Source organism: Canis lupus, chromosome 11 (genome assembly GCF_003254725.2).
Source record: "Canis lupus dingo isolate Sandy chromosome 11, ASM325472v2, whole genome shotgun sequence".
In the NCBI taxonomy this organism is placed as follows: Eukaryota; Metazoa; Chordata; class Mammalia; order Carnivora; family Canidae; genus Canis; species Canis lupus.
In genome coordinates this window covers 56133113-56157482 of record NC_064253.1, presented here as the reverse complement: position 1 = coordinate 56157482, position 24370 = coordinate 56133113, and the positions used below count along the sequence as shown (strand labels likewise).

The 24370-nt window shown below is 37.1% G+C and overlaps 1 pseudogene; it reads left to right on the top strand.

Annotated features, from left to right (window-relative positions):
* LOC112649719 (mitochondrial amidoxime reducing component 2-like) overlaps positions 1 to 22251 on the top strand; it is a 40947-nt pseudogene extending 18696 nt beyond the window's left edge.
* Positions 22252 to 24370: the final 2119 nt, after the last annotated feature.

Here is a 24370-nt window from a genome sequence, read left to right as displayed (position 1 = left end):
ATCACATTATTTTTACTCTATTAATATGGAGAACAATTACATTGATTTTTAGTGTTAAACTAGTATTATATTCCTGGCATACATCAACCTGCTATGGCTAGGTTATCCTTTCTATGTGTGGATAAGTTTTTATATGTTGTTAATTTATTAATACATTGTTTAAGATTATTGCCTCAGAATTCTTGATTGAAATTGGTCTGTGCTTTTCCATTGCTACAGGTCCTTGTCAGCTTTTAGAATCAAGACTATGCTAGGCTTCTAAAATGAGAAATGAATTGCAAAATACGTTTTGTTCTCTGGAAGAGTTTTCTTAAGTTTGGAATTACATTTTTCTTGAACATTTGGTAGAACTTGCTAGCAAAGCCCTCCATATCTGGAGGTTTCTCCAGATGTGGAAACTTTTAAACTCTGATTCAGTTGCTTTAATGGTTACAAAACTAATCCAATTTTAAAGGTTATGAAACTATTCTGTAAGTCCAAATTAATAGACTCTAGACTTTTACATACATTTTGTTTTTCAAACTTTCATACTTTCTCTGTGCTTGTCCCTCTGCACTGTATTCTGGATAATTTCCTTAGATCTAATGATTCATTGATTCTCTTTTCCGTTGTTTCTACTCTGTTGTTAAACCTTTCCATTGAGATTTTATTTTCAAAGATTACATTTTTAATATCTAGATGTTCCTTTTACTCTTTTAAAAAATCGAATTGCTGTTTATTTGTATTTTCAAGTCTATTATTTCCTGAAATTATTAAATGTTAGTTTTGGTCTGTTAATTACAGTATTTAATTATTTACAGCTCTAATTTTGCTGTTATTTCATCTTATTTTATTATGCATTTTGTGATTTTTTTCTGTGATTTGTGCCTTGAAACTCTTTCTGGGTAAACTCTATGAGACCCTCATGAAGATAGTTTCTTTCAGAGAGAATTTGCATTTGTTTCTGCCAGGTGCCTGCTGGGGAGGAACATCAGTGTGTAGCAGGGACATTTTAAGTTAAATTCTCAGCTTGAGATTTTAAGTTTATTTCTTTGAAATCTCTCAAGTTATGGAAGTTTGGAGGTACAAACCCATATGAGTGCTGGTTGTCATTATAAGTTCTCAGGGCAGATTTAAATTTTGTTACGTCTGCTCATGATGAAGTTCCCACACATGAAGTTTTCTTTATAAGTTCTTTGAAGGTGGGGGTCATTTTATTTCTGTTAGTTCATTCTTACCATGGGGGCATAGCCCTTTGAGATCTCAACTTTATGGGAAGAGTTACCCATTAGTTTTCCCACCTTGACCAATCCTCAAGAGGTTGTGAAAAATTAAACTCAAATTGAGGTAACTTGGCAAATACTCTCATGGCTAAACCCAGCTTTAGTGCTGTTTTCTTCTCTGAATTTTTGCCTTTATTTAGTTTTTGATTTGGTATCTTATTGTCTTATCATTTGATACATTAATTTAAGAAGATTTTATCTTTCAGTTTTAGTTTTTTTTCTTAATTGATGACCAGTTTGGCAATTATAGCACCATACTACCAGAAATTATTTTTTAAATATCTGATTTTAAATGACTGCATAATTTAATAAAGTACCATCTGAATATATCACTGTTTATTTTAATAATTAATAGTTTAACATTTCAAATGAATGCATCCATCAAGTTGATATACTACAACTTACTTAACTACTCCCCTTTTATTGGACATTTACTTTGTTTCCAGTGTTTTTCTACTATAAATTCATGGGTCTTGCATGCCATGATGAATTTCCATTTAATTATGGTCTGGTGGCACATATCTGCATTCTGAACATATCTGCATGTTCGGCTTTGTATTTTAGAAAAATGGAAGATGAATTATAGGTGGTTGAGATTAAAGATGAAAAGATTCATACAAAAGCTATTTGAGTAATCTAGCTAAGATTTGATGAAGATAGCAACCAAAAGGAAGGTCTAGATTGGAAGATACTTGGGGTTTTAAAATGTATAGAATTCAGTGAATGACTAAATGAAAGGGGGTGGGGTGGGTAGAGAGAACAAGAGGACTCCAGTGTTTCTGGTTTGAGCAGTTGTGTGGATAGTAATGTCCTTCACCAGAATATGAAGTAAAAGAAGGAGCAGATTATGATTACATGTGTACATATGTTGAGATATAAGTGCCTGTGGAGATATTCACTGGGCCTTTGGATATTTGTATCTTAAGTTTTCTGGGCTGTAGATAAAGATTTGGGAATCATGAAGAAACATATGGTAACTGAAATTTGGGTCTCAAATGAGACTTCCTGGGGAGATTGTAAGGAAAAAAAAGCTTAAGGTAAAATGACGGGAAATGCTAAAATATAAGAGGTCAGAGGTGGAGTCAAAGTAAATGAAATACAGGACCAGTTGCTCAAAACACAGAAAAAAAGTACTATTATATATTATGGTTACATTACGAAGATTTTCTGTTCTTTGAGGTCTCTCCTTTGACATTATGATGGCTTTTATTTTGCCATTTAGTGTCATTCCAATAAAGAAAAATTGAAACTTTATATTATTAGCATAAATTTTATCATTCATCTTTATATTGTGCAGTGCCAGTTTTTTAACAGCTTTATTGAGATATAATTTTCATATAGTAAGTTCACCCATTGAAAGTACAGTTCAGTGGCTTTTAGTATATTCACAGAATTATGTAACCATCACCACAATCTAATTTTAGAACATTTTCATCATCCCAGAAAGAAATCCCCATACCCGGTGACCCACTCCCCCTAGCCCTAGGTAACCACTAGTTTACTTTCTGTCTCTGTATTCTTGTCTATTCTGGATATTTCATATAAACGGAATAATACAATATGTGGTCTTTTGTGCCTTCTTTTGGCAATGCCAATTTTAAGGGCAAATATCTGAGTATTTAACTAGTATGTGGAATTCCTGAAATGATACATTTCATATTTCATGGCTCATTTCTGGAGGGTACCTCAAGCTGGACAGAAGAGACAAATTGAAGCCAAACTCCAGAAGATTGGCAAAGGAAGAAGGAGGATTCTCCTTCCCACATCTGGTTCTCTTACTGAACTGGCTGAAGGAACATTATTGGGCAAGGGAATGCTTGTGAGGCAAGTGTGGGCCCTGCCCCATGATATGGGATACTCATTTGCTTGGACCTGAAGGCTACTAGCTTTTCCCTTCTGTCACCATGAATTCTACACCAAGTCCTGGGCAAATGTGGGTTTGGGGATGTGAAGCCAGTCATTTCTTCTAACCATGGTCTGCTGCCCTTACTCATGGCAGATAGGTGGCCCCCAAAGATGTTTAAACCTCTGCACTTTGAACCACAACAGAGTACCTGGATGAGAGTGGCCAAGAGGTTGGTGGACTAAGACTCAGCTTCCAGTTGATCACTTGCCACATACACTAGTGTGGCACAGGAATGGAATGTTGTACCCAATCCTGATCCTCCCAGTACTGTGCCCAGACCCTTTCTAGGGACAGAGAGTAGCAAGAGTCATGGAATAGAAATGAGTGGGGGAGGCCATGCAGGCCCTGAGATGCAAGGTGGCATGACAGTGGACAGCAAGAACTCATCTCTGGGAGGTAGACAGAGGCAGGATGAACATGAGCTGAGGCTCCAAACCCACTGCATTTGCCATTGTCCCACTGGACTTCACTTCAAAGCAGAAATTCAAAAGGAAAATTATTAGGAATCTCAAAAAAGTGACTGCAGTACATTAAATCCCAAGCAGGGGCCCTTCTGAACATTGGGTCTTATGCAATGGCACTGGACTCAGTTCTGTGAAGCTGAGGCTGGCGAGAGAAAAGGAAAACTCAGAAGCAACAAAAAAAGATATATGACAGGAGCTATAGAGTGGTGTCAAAGAAGCTGATGGAAGATGTTCTAAGAGAGATGGAAAAGTCAATAGAGTCATTGCAAGAGAAAAGTGTAGATAAGAAAAGGACCGAACCCTCTCATATGACAGGCCTGAAGACTTTGCTCAGATCAATTTCAGTGCAATGGAGTGGATGAAAGCTAGATTACAAGGATTTCAGAGTGAATGGGAAGTGAGGCGGTAGAAACAAAGAGTGTTGACTTGTTCAAGAAATTGGTCTGTAAAAGTTAGGGATGACAGTAGAACTATGAGCAGCAAGAGAGTCTAGAGCAAAGGTTGGCAAATGGCAACCTGCAGGCCAGTCTATGGCTTTTTTTTGTAAATGCAGTTTTATTTGAATGCAGCCATGTCCATTTATCTACATATCATCTTTGGCTGCTTTCATACTGTAACAGCAGAGCTGAACAATTGCAGAAGAGACCATAGGATGGATGGGGATATGGATATATATATATATATATATATATATATATATATATACACATATATAAAAATATATGTATATATTTATATATATGTATATATTTATATATACATATATATATATATATATTTTTTTTTTTTTACCATAGGGCCTTCAAAACCTAACCTATTTACTATTTGTCTCTTGAAAGAGGGCTTTGACATCTGTTCTACAGCAGTGGTTCTTAAAGTGTGGTTCCTGGATCAGCAGCATCAGTATTACCTGGAAATTTAGAAATGCAGATTCTTGGGTCACAGCCAGACCTGATGAATCAGAAACTTTGGGGTGGTAACTTAAAATCTGTATTAAGCACTCCAAGTAATTCTGATACATCTTAATGTTTGAGAATCATTGGAATAGAGTTCAGATGGAAAGATTAGCTTTTGGCTGGAGGAGAGCACCCCTTCCTCTGAGGCAAAGGGAAGGAAGGGGAAGAGAAGAGGGATGCATGAAGTTGAGCTCCACTCACTCCCTACACTTTCAGAGTAGTAACATTCTGCCTTTCAGCTCCCATATTAGATGGAAGCAACCAGGACTGATTTCCAAGTGACATGAGCAACACCTCCCACGCCTAAAGTTAAACTTACACAAAGGGAGATTTTTAGCTTAAGAAATGGAAGGAAACTGTATAGAACTCACCCATGCAGAATGCTGTAGAGGACATTCATGCATTGCATAGGTACTTGGATCTTAAGATAGCCTTTTAGGTCTTCTCCAATCTAAAATTTTAAGATTCCTTCCTAGGGTGGGCACTTATTTCTAATCCCTGATGATTTATTCTATCTAGAATCAGAAATACCTTCTTGGAGCACATTCTAGTCTCCAAGGCTCTTTCCTTGTTTCTAAGGGTCAGATCTCCCTCGGTGGTTCTCAGCTGCCTGGGGTTTAATTAAACTAGTAGTCATGGAATCCATTTGGCCTGCATGTAGACCAATCAAAGGTCAGGGACAAATTTCTTTTCTAGTGGACCCTCTGTTCTATGTTAAGAATTCTTACCACTATTTAGTGAGTGATTCCTGTGTTTTGAAAAACTGTGAAAGTGTGAAAGCCAGGATAGGTCCTAGGTCAGCAGTATTCCTTCTACACTCCTTGATTGTCTCTTATACTGTGTCAATTAGTAATTCAAATTCAGTTGTATCTTTAGTAAACCAGTTTACGAAGTTCCAATCTCTTATACACTTACTTTTTGCTCTACAGTTAGAATTACTTTTCTTTAAGAAAGGGCCCATACATTTTCAGATATGAAGTGCCTGGTCTCCCAATTTTTTTCCCTCTTGCTAGACTGATCATGAAAGAATCCACAGAAAGAGATAAGGGGCATTCAGTGGTGAAATGAAGCTGATAAATCTGATGTGTTACAGTAGGACTATGAACTCTGAGGGGCTTATGTGAGCTTATTCCTAGGGTGGCCCAAGAGGACAAAGTGAAGGAGATAGTGTCTAGAGCAGGAGAAGATGGTAGGAGTCTCCAGGGGGCTTTAGTTGCTACTTGGTCACTAATCTCTTTTAAAGGAGCACAAATCCTAGTTGTCCTGAGGGTCTCTAGAAGCTCCCATAGTAATGCTCAGAAACATGGAAATTATAGTTCAGAGGCTTTGAAAAATATCATTAAAAGCATTTTGTTGAGAGGCCAAGTAATAATAAAATCTTGTGCCATGTTTGAATATTTTAGATGGTCAGTGTGTGTACGTGTGTGTGTTTTATAATAGTTATGTTTTCTCTTTGGTTAATTGCCTTTCATGATTTTGTGTTTTTCTTATCAATCAGCTTCTTCAACAACCAAGATATGAATTGTTTATTTTTCATTTTTGCTGCAAATATTTTTCCCAGCTGGTTGTTTACATTTTTATTTTGGCTGTGATTTTATTTACAGAATTTAAAAATATCAAGTAGTCAAATCTCTTAGTATTTCTTAAATGGGAAGGTGGAGAAATTTCATGTTCACCTGCAAACCAAAGAAATTCCATGTGTGGGAAAACTTTTTATGTGATAGGAGTGCTGTAGTGAATATGCACCATCCTGGCAAAGGTAGATCTATCAACTCTGGTTGAAGAGAGTGGAGTAAAAACAGTGAGAGAGGATCATATTAATTATTATTTGGATGTAATTATTATTTGAATGTTAATGCCTTAGGTGCCAAGTTTTTGAAGAGCCTTGTCAGACCTTTTTTAAAATAAGCTAGCAGAGATGTCTGTCCAAGTTTGACTTCTTGTGTATAGTTATTGATGAAAAGGTAGAGTGACCACTGCCCATACCAGCTAATCAGACCTGCTGGGGTCCTGGGATAGACTGTGCCCATGTATGAGGAAGAATCCAGGCAGCATGAGGGGGTTCTCTCCTACCTAAATGCTTGATGCTGGAAACTGGAGTGATGCTTTGTCTATGCTGTAGTAATCTTAGACTCCTCAATCACTTACTTACAGCTATTGAGTAATTTTTGAATTGTCCTCTAAGGGAAGAAGTCATCAGGTCTAGCTTTGTGTCCTCATTTCTTTTGTAGTTGACAACTTACTCTAGAGTGTTTCCAAAGGCTTTGAATGATGAGCTCTGCAATTGCCTGCTGACCATGGGGGTGATGGACTGTAGAATATTGACCAGATTTAAAAGATTACCAATATAGCTTACCAATGTAGCTTCTAACATGGATGAAATCCCGTGGGGGAAAGTGAACGCATCATTAGGCAGCTAATGCTGGGAAAGCTTGCCCAGTAGATAAAGTAACTTTACTCTTGGATGTCCAGGCAGATGGCCACATGGGGCTGTTCATTTTTGAATTCCCTACTTCCCATGTTATCTTGGGTATTGAGTCCAGCTTGGCTTGGGGTGGTTGGACTTTGGTCTTGGGGTGGTTATACTGCCTCCAGAACTCAAGTAGCTCTTGAAGATCACTACACAGCCTGCCTTCCAAGTGGACCTTGTGTGGTTGTTCTCAGAGTGAGAAGCCAGGCATGGCATTGCCTACCATTAGCTGAGAGTATGAAATTATCCTTGTACTTGTAATTGAATTCCAACCTAAAGGAGTATACTTCCTCTTGAAACTAGGGCCCAAGAATTCTGAAAACATATTGGCAAAAATTTGTGGCTAAGGTTCATTTGTCCTGCAATATCCCAGTTCTGTGATACTATTTGTAACAAAAGATGGGACAAGCACAATTCTGCTGTGAGTAACATCTCCTGACTGTGGTAATAATTCAAACTAGAATTCATTTCCACTTGTCCCTGATTTTCTGGGTTAGGCTGTGTAGGGCTGGGGTCTATACCTACTGCAGGTTGGGGTAGGATGGTTAGAGTCCCTAATCTATCCATAGGCAGGGGGGATTGATGGGAGACCACCTTCAAATGACACCCAGATTAGCATGGGACCTGTCTCAGGCTATGTGGTTTGTACAAATCCCAGCTGTCATATTCAAACACTTAATAAATGTTGGTCCACATTCTGTACCCTACACAGGCTTCTGTGTCCAGGGAAGTTCTTCAAATGCTTATAGTTTATAATCATGTCTCACAGGTTAAACAAACTTCTTTTCCTTCAACTACTCCTAATATGAAAAATTCCGTGGGGACATAGTAATTGCCATCTTGCCAGCCATGATATTCCAACAGAAAAATGGGCAGAAGATATAATCATCATAAAGAAATAAATAATTAAAAATTTTGATAAGCCATGTATGAAAAGTCTTAACTCTCTAAAAACCAAAGAATTTCAAGTTAAACGGGTTTCACTGTCATTTTGGCAAAAGTTAAGATTATTATACCTCATGTTGGTGAAGCTATAGGAAATAGGCAGTCTCATATGGAGCTGGTAGGAGACTGAAATATACTTCTAGAGGCAGTCTGGCAAAAGTTGCCACAAGTCTTAAATATTTGCATAACAGAAATTCCACTTGTAGGAATTTAGCCTGAGGAAGTAAGCAGACAAGCTGTATATTACAAGGATGTCCACCCTGGTGCTGTTGATAATAGTAAAATAACAACAAATAATGTCTATAACTAGGGAACTGGCTAAATAAATAATGATATAGCCCCATCAAAGGATGATGTAGCTCTGTATTGAAATAGGAAGGTATCTGCAATACATTTTTGGGAGTAAATTCGTTATGAAACTAAAAGAATAATATGATGTTGCTTTTGAAGGACATACAAATGTGAATGGTAGTTATATTTGACTCATAGGACTGTGGGTAATGACATTTTCATATCCTATTTCTGATTTTCCCTCTTGGATTTTATTTCTTGGATATTAAAGAAACCTTAAGAGTTAAAAACATTTGATAATCTGATAGGCAAATTGGCCTCTTGATTTAAGTTTTTGATTACTAGTGAGTTTAAATAATTTTTAATGTTTATTACTTACTTAATAAAATATAGTTAAATAAGGACTAAAGTCTTGTGTTTTCAGAGTCATGTTATAGCTGGAAAGGAATCAGGACCATCTAGTCTCAATCTCTCATTTCATAGGTAAGGTTCAGTTTGTACAGGGAGGTTATATAATCTGACCAAATGTGAGAGAATTATGGCTGGTATCTGACCTGTCAACTCATTGAGCTTTCTGTTAGATTTTGCTGTTTTTCTCAGATTAGGTACATGCGTGGTACCTTATACATGCTTCTCGGCAATACCAAGTGCTCTGTTGTGCCAATTCAGAGATTAGTTTGTGAGTCATGATTGCTAATGATTAATTTTAGAGGTGATTTGTGGTAGATGTTACTTTACACAAACTGAGTTTTGTTTGTATGTGTGTATATTGAGGGTAGTCAAATAGGGGTGTTCATTGTGCAATTAAGTCTGTACAATGGAAGGAAGAATTTGGGTTTTGGGTCAGAGGACCTGCAAGTGTCTCCAGAAGTACCATTACCTAGCTGTGGGCTCCTGGGTAAGTTACTTAACCTCTTTGAACTTTGTACATAAATGGCCAAGAGTATCTACATCACAAGGTTGTAAAGAGGATTAAAGTGGCTGTAAGAAAATTAATGTGTGAAAAAGCCCAGTAAAGTGCTGAACTGAATGTTATATAACTGTTTATCTTCATTTGCTTGTTAAGATACCATTTTTTTTTCCAGAAAGAATTGGACACAGCAGATGTATATCATGCTTGTTGTTGTTGTCATGGTTTCCTACTATATACCAACTCTGTGGGAAGGTCAGTTGTCAGGATGGACTGAAGCAAGAAAGCATAAATATTTACAAAACCTGTTTCAGAGAAGAGGTGTAAGGAAGTTAAATTTGTACTAGCCACTTGGGGCTAGGAGTGAATCTGTTAGTCATGATGGGGCAAGTTGATCATCTGGACCAGGCTTATGATTTACTAAGAAACACTTTGTAGCCTGGGGGTAAACGTACATTTTAGAGGAGAATCTTTTGGAGGATATATGAAAAAAGCTTACCCACCATAGCCTATAAACTTCCAAAGTCACGGGTTGTGTCTTTCCTATTTGTTGCTGGACCACCAGTACTTAGCCCAGCTCAATAAAGGTTAGTTGTCTGAATAACTTCTAAAACTTGGGCTATAAAATGCCAAGGTGCTTGCACATTGTGTTGAGCTTTTATGGATCATTTCAATAGGGAATCTAGTTTTCTTCAGGTCTAGGAAAATTGCCTATGTTATTTCTTAGAGAACGTCCTCTCTTCTGTTATCTCTATTCTTTCTTTTTTTGGAATTCCTATTAGTTAAATGTTAAATCTTCCTTATTAATAGTCTCATTTTTTTTTCTATTTCTTCTGCTCTCTGGATAACTTCTTCAATTTCATCTTTCAATCTTTCTATTTACTTTTTTCTTTTTCATTATTCTCCAAATATCTAAATATTCCTTTTGTTCATGGCATCTTATTCTTGCTTAGTGAAACTAATAGGTTAAACAAACGCTGTGAAGATATTTATAATAGATTTTGGGGGAGGGTTTCTTTTTAAATTCCTTGTATTGTTTCCATTTCTTCAGGTGATGGTGACTTCTCCTTCTTCTTCTCCCCATCTCCCTCCCACTTGCTTCCTTTCTCATCTCCTCCTCCTCATCATCCTCTTCGCCTTCTTCTTTTGTTTTACTTCTTCTACTTCTTATTCTTTTTGTATGTTTATATTGGTCTCTGTCTTAAATATTGATATTGTGGTTTTCCTGAAATGCCTGGTGATCCTTGGTTGTCTGTTCATATTTTGAAATGAGGCACTAAAAAGCTGACTGAAAACTATATGTTCATGGGCAAAGATGGCAACTGCTAGAGTGGACTTCACTGCCCACTGAGAAAGAACTCAGCTCCTATTAGTTGGGGATTCTCAAATGCCAGTATCTTTTTTTAGGCCTCTCTATTTCCCTAGAACAGAATCCTTTAATCTCTTGCCCTAGTGGTGAGTAGGAGTTTTAAATCTCCCTCTCAGAATGTTGAGAGTGATTAGGAAAAAGGGGGCTGGAGGTTCCTCATTGTTCAGAATGGCAACTTTCACTTACTCCCCTTGTTTTTACTGAGACAGGTGTGAGGATGGCAAAGCATGGAGCACAGAAGTTAGCAAACTATCTGGGGGTCAAATCCAGCCAGCCCTCTGTTTTTATGGGCCAAGTGTTATTGGAACACACCGTTCATTTACATATTCTCTGTGGCTGCTTTTGTCTTAGAAATGCAGAGTTGAGTAGTTGTGACAGCAATATATGGCTTATAAAACCTAGAATATTTACCATCTGGCCTTTTCCAGAAAAAAGAGCTTGCTGATTCATGATCTATGGGCCACATAGAAAGTGGAGACTCAGTATGAACACAAGGCAATGGAAGAGCTATATAATAGTTAATAAGAATAATGTCTAATATTTGTTGAGTGTTTATATGTGCCTGGCACTAGTAGGCATGCATTATCATATATAATAGTGATTAAGGATCATCTGTCTCTCTGACTAGATTATGCATTCCTTAATGTTAAGTTTATAGCTCCAGAATCTAGTAAGCATGGGCTTTTAGTGAATGTTGAACTAATTGAGCAGTGTTATCATGTAGAAGAGATGAAAGCCCCTTCTTGGAGATCAGAATAGAAATTTCAGAGAAGCAGACTTCAGGTCACTGAGTCATATCAGCTCTCACCAAGGTAGTGAGATATCTACCCTTGTGGAAGTGGTCACAAGAGCCTGGCCATCCACCCAGTTGTTCATGGATATTACCTAGGGGTTTCTTGCTTTGAGTGGCAGGTTGACCTACATGAAGTCTTGAATTCTAGGGTTTTGTCGTTCAAACTAGAAGACCAAAGACTAAAACTCAGAACTTATAATTGATATACTTCTCTTTCCATTGTAATATACTGCCTCCCTTAGAATTCCCACAAGAAGGGCTATGAGGAGATTGGTGTTGTTATGGAAGGAACATCACAATGAGCATATGAGGTTTGGGGTTATAATTCCATTTCTGCAATGTATTTACCACATGAGCCTGGCAAGCCTTTTAATGCCTTGTGGCCTAAGTGTCCTCAAGTGAGGGGACAGGACTAGATAATCTCTAAATTCTCTTTCGGCTCTAAAATAAATTTATCCAAGGATTAGCAGGGCCCCTCCTATTGGGAGGACAGGACAGACTAGTTCAAACAAGATGTTTCCCTGTTATGTGTTGCCAGAGTAGTGAGGCTCTGCTTTTAAAAATATTTTGCCCACCTCCTGATCCCATCCCAGTCTCAGCTGCTCAGTTTCTATCCCCTTTCTGTTTTCCTGTTCCTGTCTTTCTTTATGGTACTTCTTTCTTGGGAAATCAGGTTTAAGCAGGCTGTAGTTTTAGCCTTTCTTCAGCATAGTGAAGGCAAGCCTTTCTTGTTAAATTCTGCTCATTTGGCTGGTGAAAAACTTGGAGCTGTTCAGTGCTTGGAAGGTTGAGGATATTAACATTGACCTCAGAAAGGTGATTGGGCCTCCTTTATTTAGGGCACTAGCCATGGAGAGCTCATATTTCTCATGGGGGAACATTTTATTCTTGGTGGAGACAGTTTCAACTCCCAGAATGAGCCATCTACCCATTCCTTTATTAAAGTTCTTGAGTTAAAGCTAAATAACTTAACCTAAATTCTTTTTAAAAAGGATGGCAAGATTCAACTTGAAGTGGACCCTCATCTAGCAGCACTGTTCTCATATCCCACTTGAGTAGATATCAACTATTATCTGTGGTCTCTAATTACTTCAAGGCTTTTGTTTGAACTATCTTAAATTTTAAAAATTTCGTTTGACTTAAGTGCTTAGTATTCAGTTATTTTATAGTTGCCCATGTTCTACACTATATTTGACCATATAGCTCTTATCTCTGAATAACCCTAAAAACTGCAGTGTCATGTTAAGAACTCCTTTTAGTCCAAGGCATGTCACTACGTGTTGCCAACTTCCAACTGATTCTCATCCAGAAGATTAGCAAGGCCGCCACATGGTGTTCTTTTTTACCAAACATTATTGCCTGCATTATAGCTAGGACTCGATGTGGTGACATTAATCCCAAATCTGCAGAATGGTACTCTTAATTCTGCTTGGGTGGAGAGCAACTTGAGCTCTCAGCATAAGCCTTTTATTTTGGGAATACCATTCTTTGTCACCATTTCTGCAAGGAATGTTAGTCAGTTATTAGGAATTTTATTTTGCTCCTGACAAATAATATTTCTCTCTCTTCATATTGAGATACCCAGATTTTATATCTTTAATGAACAATCTCTAGCATTGATTTAGTTGCTGAATATCCTCCTCAGACATGTTTTAATTATTCATTAAGAAACTATAGGAATTCCAGCTAAAAATGGAGCCTGGCTGGAAGTCCCTGGTGAAGTCTTTCCAATTTTCCTACTAAAATGCCTGTAAAGTTCAACGTGGATGGAACTGGAGGGTATTATGCTGAGTGAAGTAAGTCAATCGGAGAAGGACAAACCTTATATGTTCTCATTCATTTGGGGAATATAAATAATAGTGAAAGGGAATATAAGGGAAGGGAGGAGAAATGTGTGGGAAATATCAGAAAGGGAGACAGAACATAAAGCCTCCTAACTCTGGGAAATGAACTAGGGGTGGTGGAAGGGGAGGAGGGTGGGGGGTGTGGGTGAATGGGTGACGGGCACTGAGGGGGGCACTTGACGGGATGAGCACTGGGTGTTATTCTGTATGTTGGTAAATTGAACACCAATAAAAAATAAATTTATTATTAAAAAAATTAAAAAAATAAAATAAAATGCCTGTAAAGACAAAGAAAAAGAAAATTTAAACACAAATATAAAAACAATGGATAGAATAATCTCAAAATTGGGGGGAAGAATCTACACTAGTTATAAGGCAAGATTGAGACAAACCTTCCCAAATATCTTTCAATGGCACACAAAGTTGGCTTTACTACATGACACAAAAAAACTTTTGAAATGGGAGGGGAGGTTACTGTGCTCCTTCTACTGTCTTGTTTATTATCAACACAACTGAGCCAGTGGGCTTTTACCCATGGGTGTTTTGTGAGGCTGAGAGTATTTGCACATCATTCTATATCCCACAAATTAAAATTCTCAGAAAACAACTTGGATCCTCAGAAAACGAGGTCAGCTTTGGCTGAGCCAGAGAATTAGTGGAGGTATATTGCATTTTCAAGGCAAAATTTCTGAAGGGTAAAGCTCCTTAGATTTAGGTTGGGTTACAAACAAACAAAAATGAACCACCATGACTAAAACTCCAGTTAACAGTGCATGCTGGGAATTAATTTTTGATGAGGCCATGATGGAAACGCAGGACTTAGGGCAGATGCTGTGCACATTGAATAAATGGAGTGGAGCCAAGGGTACTTTAGTTTCTCTGTGTTTTGATAAACACAAAATAGAAATAAGTTTCATCCTGTTCAAAGATAAATAAGGAGGAGGATAAAACCACATCAAATGTGTGAAAAAGTACCTAAGACACCCAAAGGAAGAGCACAACTCTGAAGTGACTTACTGGAGAGTCCAGAAACTGCAAGATACAAAACATATGGATGTTAAAGAGCAGAGAGTAAATACATGAATAATTGGCATCCTTGAAGAAGGCACTAAAGCTAATGAAAAAAAAAAACCAATAATTAAAAATACAATAGAAAGAGAGAGAGAGAGAGAGATAAAGAAATAGGTTCTAAACAAAGAAACAGACTTTTAACTATAGAGAACAAACTGATGGTTACCAGAGGGGAGGCGGGTGGGAGATGGGTTAAATAGGTGATGGGGATTAAGGAGTGCACTTGTTGTGATGAGCACCAGGTGCTGTATGGAAGTGTTGAATCACTGTTTTGCACACATGAAAGTATTATTACACTGTAAGTTAACTATACAGGAATATGAACAAACAAACAAAAAAAACCTCATCCTCCCCACCAAAGATGTAACAGGAAAAATTCAGGAACAGAAATAAGACCCATATTGGAAAAGAAAAATCATAGTGTTCCAGACAAGTTAATGCTCAAAAGCACACATAAGATGTATCCTGGCAAGAATTTTAATTCATAAAGACAAGAAAAAAATTTTCACAAGTATGTAAGCAAAATAAACCAATTACCTAAAAAAAAATAACAAAAACTGCAACTTTTACTCTAAAAGTCTAAATTTAGAAGAAACTAGAGAATTTACACAGTTTTGAGAACCAAAGTTTGTAACTTATTGCTTTTATACCCAGTCTAATTATCTTTAACTGGTGAAATCACAAAAAGACATCTCAGATATGCAAGACTCAGAAACCCTTATTGAAACTGATTACTTGGAAAAGCGTAAAAAATGGAGAAGAGGCTAGATAAGGATTGTCCTGAGGTCTGAAACCAGTTAAAATAGGGATATGTTCAATCAGTGTTTATCAAATGATTTTCAGTCATTAAATTTTTTATCTAGAGGAAATCTTCCTTGAAAACCCCAAATATAGGGATGCCTGGGTGGGTCAGTGGTTGAGCATCTGTCTTTGGCTCAGGGCGTGATCCGGGGTTCTGGGATCAAGTCCCACATTGGGCTCCCTGTGAAGAGCCTGCTTCTCCCTCTGCCTAAGTCTCTGCCACTCTCATGAATAAATAATAAAATCTTAAAAAAAGAAAACCTCAAATATAAAACAGCTACAATTGCCATTGACAGGTTAAAGAGGATATGAAGAACCAACAACCTGTGAGGTTGTCCACATACAACCTGTGAGGTACCTCCCCAAAATGTTAAGACTCTATGGAAAAAAGTTTGAAAATGACTGCTCCAAAATATCTATTGTAAATCTTTCTATAGAACTGAATATAGACGTTAAAAATGATTATTAAAGGAGATTTATAGTGTATGAATTAATTTGATAATAATCTAGATGTAGATATTATAATTTCTTTGGCTTTGTTCTCCTGTTTCAAGATTATTTTGGTTATTCTAGATTTATTGCAATTCCATAAAAACTTTAGAATCAGCTTGTCAATTTCTTTTTTTTTTCATTAATATTTTATTTATTTATTCATGGCAGACACGGAGAGAGAGGCAGAGATATAGGCAGAGGAAGAAACAGACTCCCTGCAGGGAGCCTGATTCGGGTCTCCATCTCAGGAGCCCAGGATCGCAACCTGAGCCAAAGGCAGATTCTTAATCACTGAGCCACTCAGGTGCCCCAGTTTGTCAATTTCTTTTTTTTTTTTTTAAGCCATTTTTTTTTTTATTAGAATTGCATTGAAACCAAGTTATCAATTTGGAGAGAATTTACATCTTTATATTAATATGATTTATCTTTGCTACTTTTAGTTCTTTTTAAATTTCTCTTAGGTATTTATTTTGGCATTCAGTGTAAAGGTCTTGTACATCTTTTATTAATGTTTTATGTTTTTGATACCTCTGTAAAAGAAATTGTTTAAATTTCATTACCAATTGCTGTTATATAGAATCATAATTGATTTTGCATATTTAGTTTGTATCTTGTTTTTTTAAGATATAATTTCTCAATTACTGTTATACAAAAATGCAGTATATATTTATTTACATAGTATATTTTGATCTTGTTCAATTCACTTACTAGTTCTAGTAGTTTTTTGGTAGATTTTTTCAGGATTTTCTATGTATACAATCATTTTATCTACTAATAAATACATATAGTACATATTTATCAATACAATTCCATATTACTTTATTATTTTTTTAGTATTAATTTGAGACTTCTTCATACTCCAAGTCTGAAATCCCTCCTACATCTCTTGTAGTCATCGCTTTTATCTAACATTATGGTGACACACTGCTTTTTATTCCTGTTTTTCTGAGCATAACCACTATTCACATTTAGAGTTGACAGTTTAATTTGAAAGCATACTGAAAGGGGTTCACTTGTTTTTTTCTGCTGGGTTAAACTAATAATTTTTTCCCCTTAATTGAAGTATATATAGCTGGATGACAATTAGCATCACTAGAAAGTCAGCCAGCATTGGTCACACTTCTGTTTCTAGCTTTGGAAGTTCTATTATTTGTCTGAGAAATTTGTCCATTTTGACTACCTTTAATTGTATTGCCTTATATGAGACAGAAAATCATCTGCATACCCTAAAATTTTCATTTCAATACTGCTATACAATATGATATTTTGAATCTCATTTTAGGCTAATGTTTAACACTATGTTGGGCTGTCAATGCAATTAACTCTTCCAAGGTAACAATGGGGTGAACATGCATGGCCAAGATCACATGCATGCGGCAACTACAACAGTGCCTCAACCTAGCCCTTTCTTTGGCCACTGCCAAGATGTCTTTGGCATCTATTGAAAGATATAGTCAAAGTTCAGAAGAGTTGAAATTTGAAAATAGACTAATGAATTATAAAATGGAAAAATTGTTGCTCAATAAAGAAACAGTGAACAAAGGTGTACATTTTTGGCAAGTGTACTCAAGGAAAATAAGAATTATATATAGATATTATTAAAATAATTATTAAAAATACCATTGCAAGGTTTTTTAAAGATCTGGATATCTGGATAAAACAAATTATTTTTCTAGGAAAAATATATTGCCAAAATGACCTCAACAAGAGTTAGAAAACCTGAACTTTCAGTAACCACTAGAGAAATTATAAAAATTGTAAAATTATGAATTACAAAAATTATTTTAAAAAAAAGAACTAACTCCTAGAAAGGCCCTAGGCTAAATGGATTTACAGACAATCTTTTAACAACTTGCAATGAATGGTGAATTCCTATGTATAAACTGCTCCTTAATAAACAGATGGTAAATTTTTCAATTAATTTCACAAAGCTAAGGGATCAGTTATACCAAAACCTTAGAGACACTCTAATCAATATAAACTATTTTTATTAAAAAAATAAAGAAAATTAAAAATAAAGGTGCTAGAGGCAGGCAGACAGTTTTAAAAATTTCAGGTTAATCTAAGAATTATATTCATTTTAAGGTAGAATAAAATTGAACACACAATGAGTTGGTAGTACAATTAGGCTTAGAACTTGAAAAAAACTTCAACATTTTCTCATATTGAAGTTATATGTCAAAATCACATATAACTAGATCCAGTCTATCTACCTATCCATCTATTCATTTATCATTATTAATTATAATGGCTAAGAACTACTGTACTAAAAATTAAGAGTAAAAAAATCCTTGAAGACTGCTCTCTAGAAAAGGGGTGAAACTTTTCAAGGTTGGAACCATAGTGTTTAGAAAGCACCCTACCAGTCCTGGATTCTGTTCTCTGCTGAATGCTGGACTCAGTTCTTTCTACAGATCATCAGTTGCATGGGTCCGGCCTCTGCTCAATGACCTACAGTGGCAGTGAGATTTTAAGATAGATGGAGGCAGTTTTGTGTATTCTCAGTCAGCGGTGGTACAGATTTTGTTGGCGCTAGAGTGTATGTAATTTTGGACTCCTTCTTAAGAAGAATACAAAATTAGGGCCTGGAGGAGTTTGTGCAACAGAGGTGCCCTGAAGTTTAAGCTTCATCAGCCTCATGGAAAAATTTTCCTCTGTTCTCAGTTATTTCAGCTCTTTTCCAAATTTAGTCATTTTGAGACTTCTAGCAACTAGGTTGCTCTACCTGCTTTAACTTGGGTTATTGAAATCTCTTTTTAAGTGCACTCAAGAATAAGCACAAGATTACAGGTGTATTCTGACTAGCCCAGGATAACAGAGGACTATCATCTTCTTTTATTTAAGAACTTTACACCAGTATTACTGCAGTGATAATACTAACTTATAAAAAACTCCACAATACACACATGATGGTACTTGATTTTAAGTCATCTAAAACATTTGTTTTACTAAGAGAGGTAAATTTTGTTCTTCTCTTCCACTCTACTTCATGAGCTCATATTCAGATGATCTCTCCCATCCCAAATCAACAACAGAAAATAATAATTAACAGTGGTGAATATTTAGTTATTGAATGTGCTAGGTACCATTCTAAGTACTTTACACATCTTAACTTATTGATTTACAATTTATCCTCACAAAATCCCATGAGATAGGTACTTTCACTATATTTATTTTACACATAAGGAAACTGAGATATGGAGAGGTTAAAACTTGCTCAAGACCCTTACCTTACACCGTATACAAATATTAACTCAAAGTGGATTTAAGACTTAATTATAAGAGCTAAGCATAAAACTCTTAGAAGAAAATATAGGGCTCAGTCTTTATGACCTTGGGTTTGATAGTGGTTCCTTCAATTTGACACTGTAAGCACAAATAGGGAAAAATAGATAAATTTGGCTTCATCAAAATTAAAACTTCTGTTCATCAAAGGACACTATCTATGAAAAGAAATCCCACAGAATGTGAGCAAGAAAGTATTTGTAAATCACAGATCTAATAAGGGTCTAGTATCCAGAATCTATAAAGAATATTCACATTTGAACAATAAAAAGATAACTGAATTTTAAAAGGGCAAAGGATTTGAATAGACAGTTCTCCAAAAAAGATATGCAAATAACCGACAAGCACATTAAATGATACTTAGTGTTATTAATTGTTAAGGAAGTGCAAATAAAACTACATGAGATACTACTTCACACTTACTAGGATGGCTATAATATTAGTTTAAAAACCCATGAAAAATGACAAGTGAAAAAAAAACATGAAAAACACCATGAAACATGTGGAGGAATTTGAATACTCTTACAATACTGTCAAATGTAAAATGGTATATCCACTGTAGAAAAAGCCTCAAAAGTTACAGAGTTATCATATTATTATTATTTTTGACTCCGACTTTTTATTTATTTTTAATAAATTAATTTTTTATTGGTGTTCAATTTACCAACATACAGAATAACACCCAGTGCTCATCCCGTCAAGTGCCCCCCTCAGTGCCCATCACCCATTCACCCCCACCCCCCACCCTCCTCCCCTTCCACCACCCCTAGTTCATTTCCCAGAGTTAGGAGGCTTTATGTTCTGTCTCCCTTTCTGATATTTCCCACACATTTCTTCTCCCTTCCCTTATATTCCCTTTCACTATTATTTATATTCCCCAAATGAATGAGAACATATAAGGTTTGTCCTTCTCCGATTGACTTACTTCACTCAGCATAATACCCTCCAGTTCCATCCACGTTGAAGCAAATGGTGGGTATTTGTCGTTTCTAATGGCTGAGGAATATTCCATTGTATACATAGACCACATCTTCTTTATCCATTCATCTTTCGATGGACACCGAGGCTCCTTCCACAGTTTGGCTATTGTGGACATTGCTGCTAGAAACATCGGGGTGCAGGTGTCCCGGTGTTTCATTGCATCTGAATCTTTGGGGTAAATCCCCAACAGTGCAATTGCTGGGTCGTAGGGCAGGTCTATTTTTAACTCTTTGAGGAACCTCCACACAGTTTTCCAGAGTGGCTGCACCAGTTCACATTCCCACCAACAGTGTAAGAGGGTTCCCTTTTCTCCGCATCCTCTCCAACATTTGTTGTTTCCTGCCTTGTTAATTTTCCCCATTCTCACTGGTGTGAGGTGGTATCTCATTGTGGTTTTGATTTGTATTTCCCTGATGGCAAGTGATGCAGAGCATTTTCTCATATGCATGTTGGCCATGTCTATGTCTTCCTCTGTGAGATTTCTCTTCATGTCTTTTGCCCATTTCATGATTGGATTGTTTGTTTCTTTGGTGTTGAGTTTAAGAAGTTCTTTATAGATCTTGGAAACTAGCCCTTTATCTGATATGTCATTTGCAAATATCTTCTCCCATTCTGTAGGTTGTCTTTGAGTTTTGTTGACTGTATCCTTTGCTGTGCAAAAGCTTCTTATCTTGATGAAGTCCCAATAGTTCATTTTTGCTTTTGTTTCTTTTGCCTTCATGGATGTATCTTGCAAGAAGTTACTGTGGCCAAGTTCAAACAGGGTGTTGCCTGTGTTCTCCTCCAGGACTTTGATGGAATCTTGTCTCACATTTAGATCTTCATCCATTTTGAGTTTATCTTTGTGTATGGTGAAAGAGAGTGGTCTAGTTTCATTCTTCTGCATGTGGATGTCCAATTTTCCCAGCACCATTTATTGAAGAGACTGTCTTCTAATGGATAGTCTTTCCTCCTTTATCAAATATTAGTTGCCCATAAAGTTCAGGGTCCACTTCTGGGTTCTCTACTCTGTTCCATTGATCTATGTGTCTGTTTTTGTGCCAGTACCACACTGTCTTGATGACCACAGCTTTGTAGTACAACCTGAAATCTGGCATTGTGATGCCCCCAGATAAGGTTTTCTTTTTTAAAATTCCCCTGGCTATTCGGGGTCTTTTCTGATTCCACACAAATCTTAAAATAATTTGTTCTAACTCTCTGAAGAAAGTCCATGGTATTTTGATAGGGATTGCATTAAACGTGTAAATTGCCCTGGGTAACATTGACATTTTCACAGTATTAATTCTGCCAATCCATGAGCATGGAATATTTTTCCATCTCTTTGTGTCTTCCTCAATTTCTTTCAGAAGTGTTCTATAGTTTTGAGGGTATAGATCCTTTACCTCTTTGGCTAGGTTTATTCCTAGGTATCTTATGCTTTTGGGTGCAATTGTAAATGGGATTGACTCCTTAATTTCTCTTTCTTCAGTCTCATTGTTAGTGTATAGAAATGCTACTGATTTCTGGGCATTGATTTTGTATCCTGCCATGCTACCAAATTGCTGTATGAGTTCTAGCAATCTTGGGGTGGAGGCTTTTGAGTTATATTATAAAGCAAAGATTTGAAAACAGGTATTCAGGTGAAAACTTGTACACAAATCTTTACAGCAGGAAAATGCTGCAGTTGTCAGAGGTTTTGGCTGGTGACTAAGGAAGATGGGCACATGGTCGCCGCCTGGCAGGAGCCTTGCCTGGTACTGGTGTCTATCACCTGTGAGGGCGAGCGCCTGATCTTCAAGGCTCCGGGCATGGACCAGCTGGTTTTGCTGAGCAAGCTGCCTCCCTCAAACAAGGTCCACGATTGCAGGCTATTGGGCATGGACATTAAGGGCAGGGACTGTGGCGATGAGGCAGCGCAGTGATTCACCAGCTTCTTGAAAACAGAAGCTTTCAGGCTGGTTCAGTTTGAGAAGCACATGAAAGGAAGATGGTTGAAGGAAATTTTCTCTCCTGTGGTACTGAATTACCAGTTGGCCTACCCAGACTGCAGCCCCATCATGGTCCTCCCTGAAGCCTCCTTGGTGGCTCTGAGTACCAGGCTGGAGAAGAAAGTGAAAATGGACCAGTTCAGATCCAATATCATGGTGACAGGCTGTGATGCTTCCGAGGAGGACACCTGGGATGAACTCCTCATTGGCAACGTAGAAATGATAAAAGTTTTGTCTTGCCCCAGGTGCATCTTGACCACCACAGACCCAGATACTGGAATCATAGATAGGAAGGAGCCCCTGGAAACCCTGAAGAGCTACCCCCTGTGTGCTCCTTTGGAGAAACAAATATACAAGTCATCCCCACTTTTCAGGTTCTATTATTCAGTGGAGAAAATTGGCAAGATGCAAGCTGGTGACCCAGTGTATCAGATGGGTCCATGAGGTGGTTTCAGCTCCGGGAGGTTTTCATTAGGATTTTTGCCAAAAGCAGCAACACCAACCACCTCGGCGCAGCCTTGCTAACCAGCCTTTGGCCATCTTCACCCCAGAAATGAATCTCTATTTTTAACTCTTTGACATTACTCATGCTCCCAGTTAATGCAGAGGATTAGAGGTGATCCAGAAATAAGAAGATATATAGACTTTAGGTAATGAGAACTTTTGAAATAAATAAAACTGCCTATGAAATTGTTGTGAATGTTACTATAGCAATTATACTTCTCAACCCCTGATGTTAATGTTGATGAATAAAGAAAGCTTAAATAATCAGTTAAAAAATAAATCTTTACAGCAGCATTATTCACAGCACTCAAAAGGTGGAAACAACATCAATGTCCATCAAATAATGAATAGATAAGCAAAATGGATAGTACCCATGCATTATTATTCAGCCAGAAATATTAGTCAATCATAAAGAGGAATAAAAGACTGATACATGTTACAATATGGATGAATCTTGAAAATATACTAAGTGAAAGAAGTCAAACACAAAAGACCCCATTCTATATGATTCTTTTTATAGGAAAAGTCCAAGAATAGGCAAATTGATAGAAACAGAAAGAGATTAGTGGTTGCCAGGTGTTGGGAGTAGGGAAAAATGGGGAACAATTGCTTGATGGATTTGGGATTTCCTTTTGGCGTGATAAAAATGTTCTGAAATTAGATAGTGGCTTTACATCATTAATATACCAAGTGTCACTGAATTGCACACTTTAAAACAGTTAAAATGGCAAATTTAAATTATATGTATTTCACCACAATAAAAAGGAAAATTTGCCCAAGATCACACAGCTAGTAAGTGGTGAAGCCGGACTTCTAACCCAGGCAGTCTACTCCAAAGTCTGGGTACATAAACCTACTCTATTCTGCCTCTAAAACATTTACTGAGTATCTTCTAGTGAGTGTTATATATCTAATAGTATCTACAAGTTTTCTACCATGTAATTTTTTGTCTATGCCGTCTTCTTCCAACTCCAGCTTACTATACGATTGTCAACTAAAAGAAATCTTGAAAATATTGTCATCAATTGATAACTTATATTTTTAAAAAAAGATTTATTTGTTTGAGAGAGAGCAAGAGCAAGTGAGCATTGAGGGGTGGGGAAGTGGCAGATGGAGAGAGAGTGAACCAAAGCAGACTGTGCTGAGCACAGATCACCATGCTGGGCTCGATCCCACAACCCTGGGATAAGGGCCTGAGTGGAAATCAAGAGTCCAACTCTGACCAACTGTACCACCTAGGCTGCTTCAATCAGCAACTCCTAAAAATTGATCACCCCTTGTGAGGGTAGAAATAAAAACAGAAGGACCAATTGAATATCTATTTAAAGAGTATTTAGAGCTCAAATCCCCCTCCTTGCCTCAGCTCAGTAGATGGCTGCCATGTCCATTCTCACTCCAGCAGAAGTTTGGAGTTTTATTGTCTAGAGAGGTCTCTGAACTGCAGGATACTAGGCATATACTCTAATCCCTAACCCTGACTCTAACCCTAACTTCTTAACCTTGAACCCATAAAAAAATTCCAAAAAAAATTATTTGCCCTTTACCAATTCTTCCATAATAGTCAGGCCTCTTGACTGCATGTGATAGGAATCCATCTAGTTTACATGAACAGGGAGATTTATTGAGAGGCTTACAGAAGTGCAAGATGGGTGGGGATCCAGTTGGGCCTTAGGAACCTCTGGAATTAGGGACTGGAATATCTGTGGGGCTCTCTCTCTTTCTTTCTTTTTATCTGCTATTTTTTTGCTTCTCATTCTGTGTTGGATTTATTCTCTCACTCTTAATTTTTCCCCACTAGACATGAAACGTAGCTACTAGCAGCTTCCAGGCTTATGTTTTAACCTTGTCTTATGAGAGGAACTCAGTCTCTTCTTGTAGCTCCTGTTTGAAAAATCCTAGTAAGGACTCTGATCAGCTTGGTTGGTTACATACTCGTCACTTGGTCCAACAACTGTGTGTAGGCACACTAAGATTGGTAGTCTTCATTGCAATCATTAGTAGAGCAGCTATATTTCATCAGAGAAAGAAGTGTGATTTTCCTAAAGAAGAACCAGGCAAA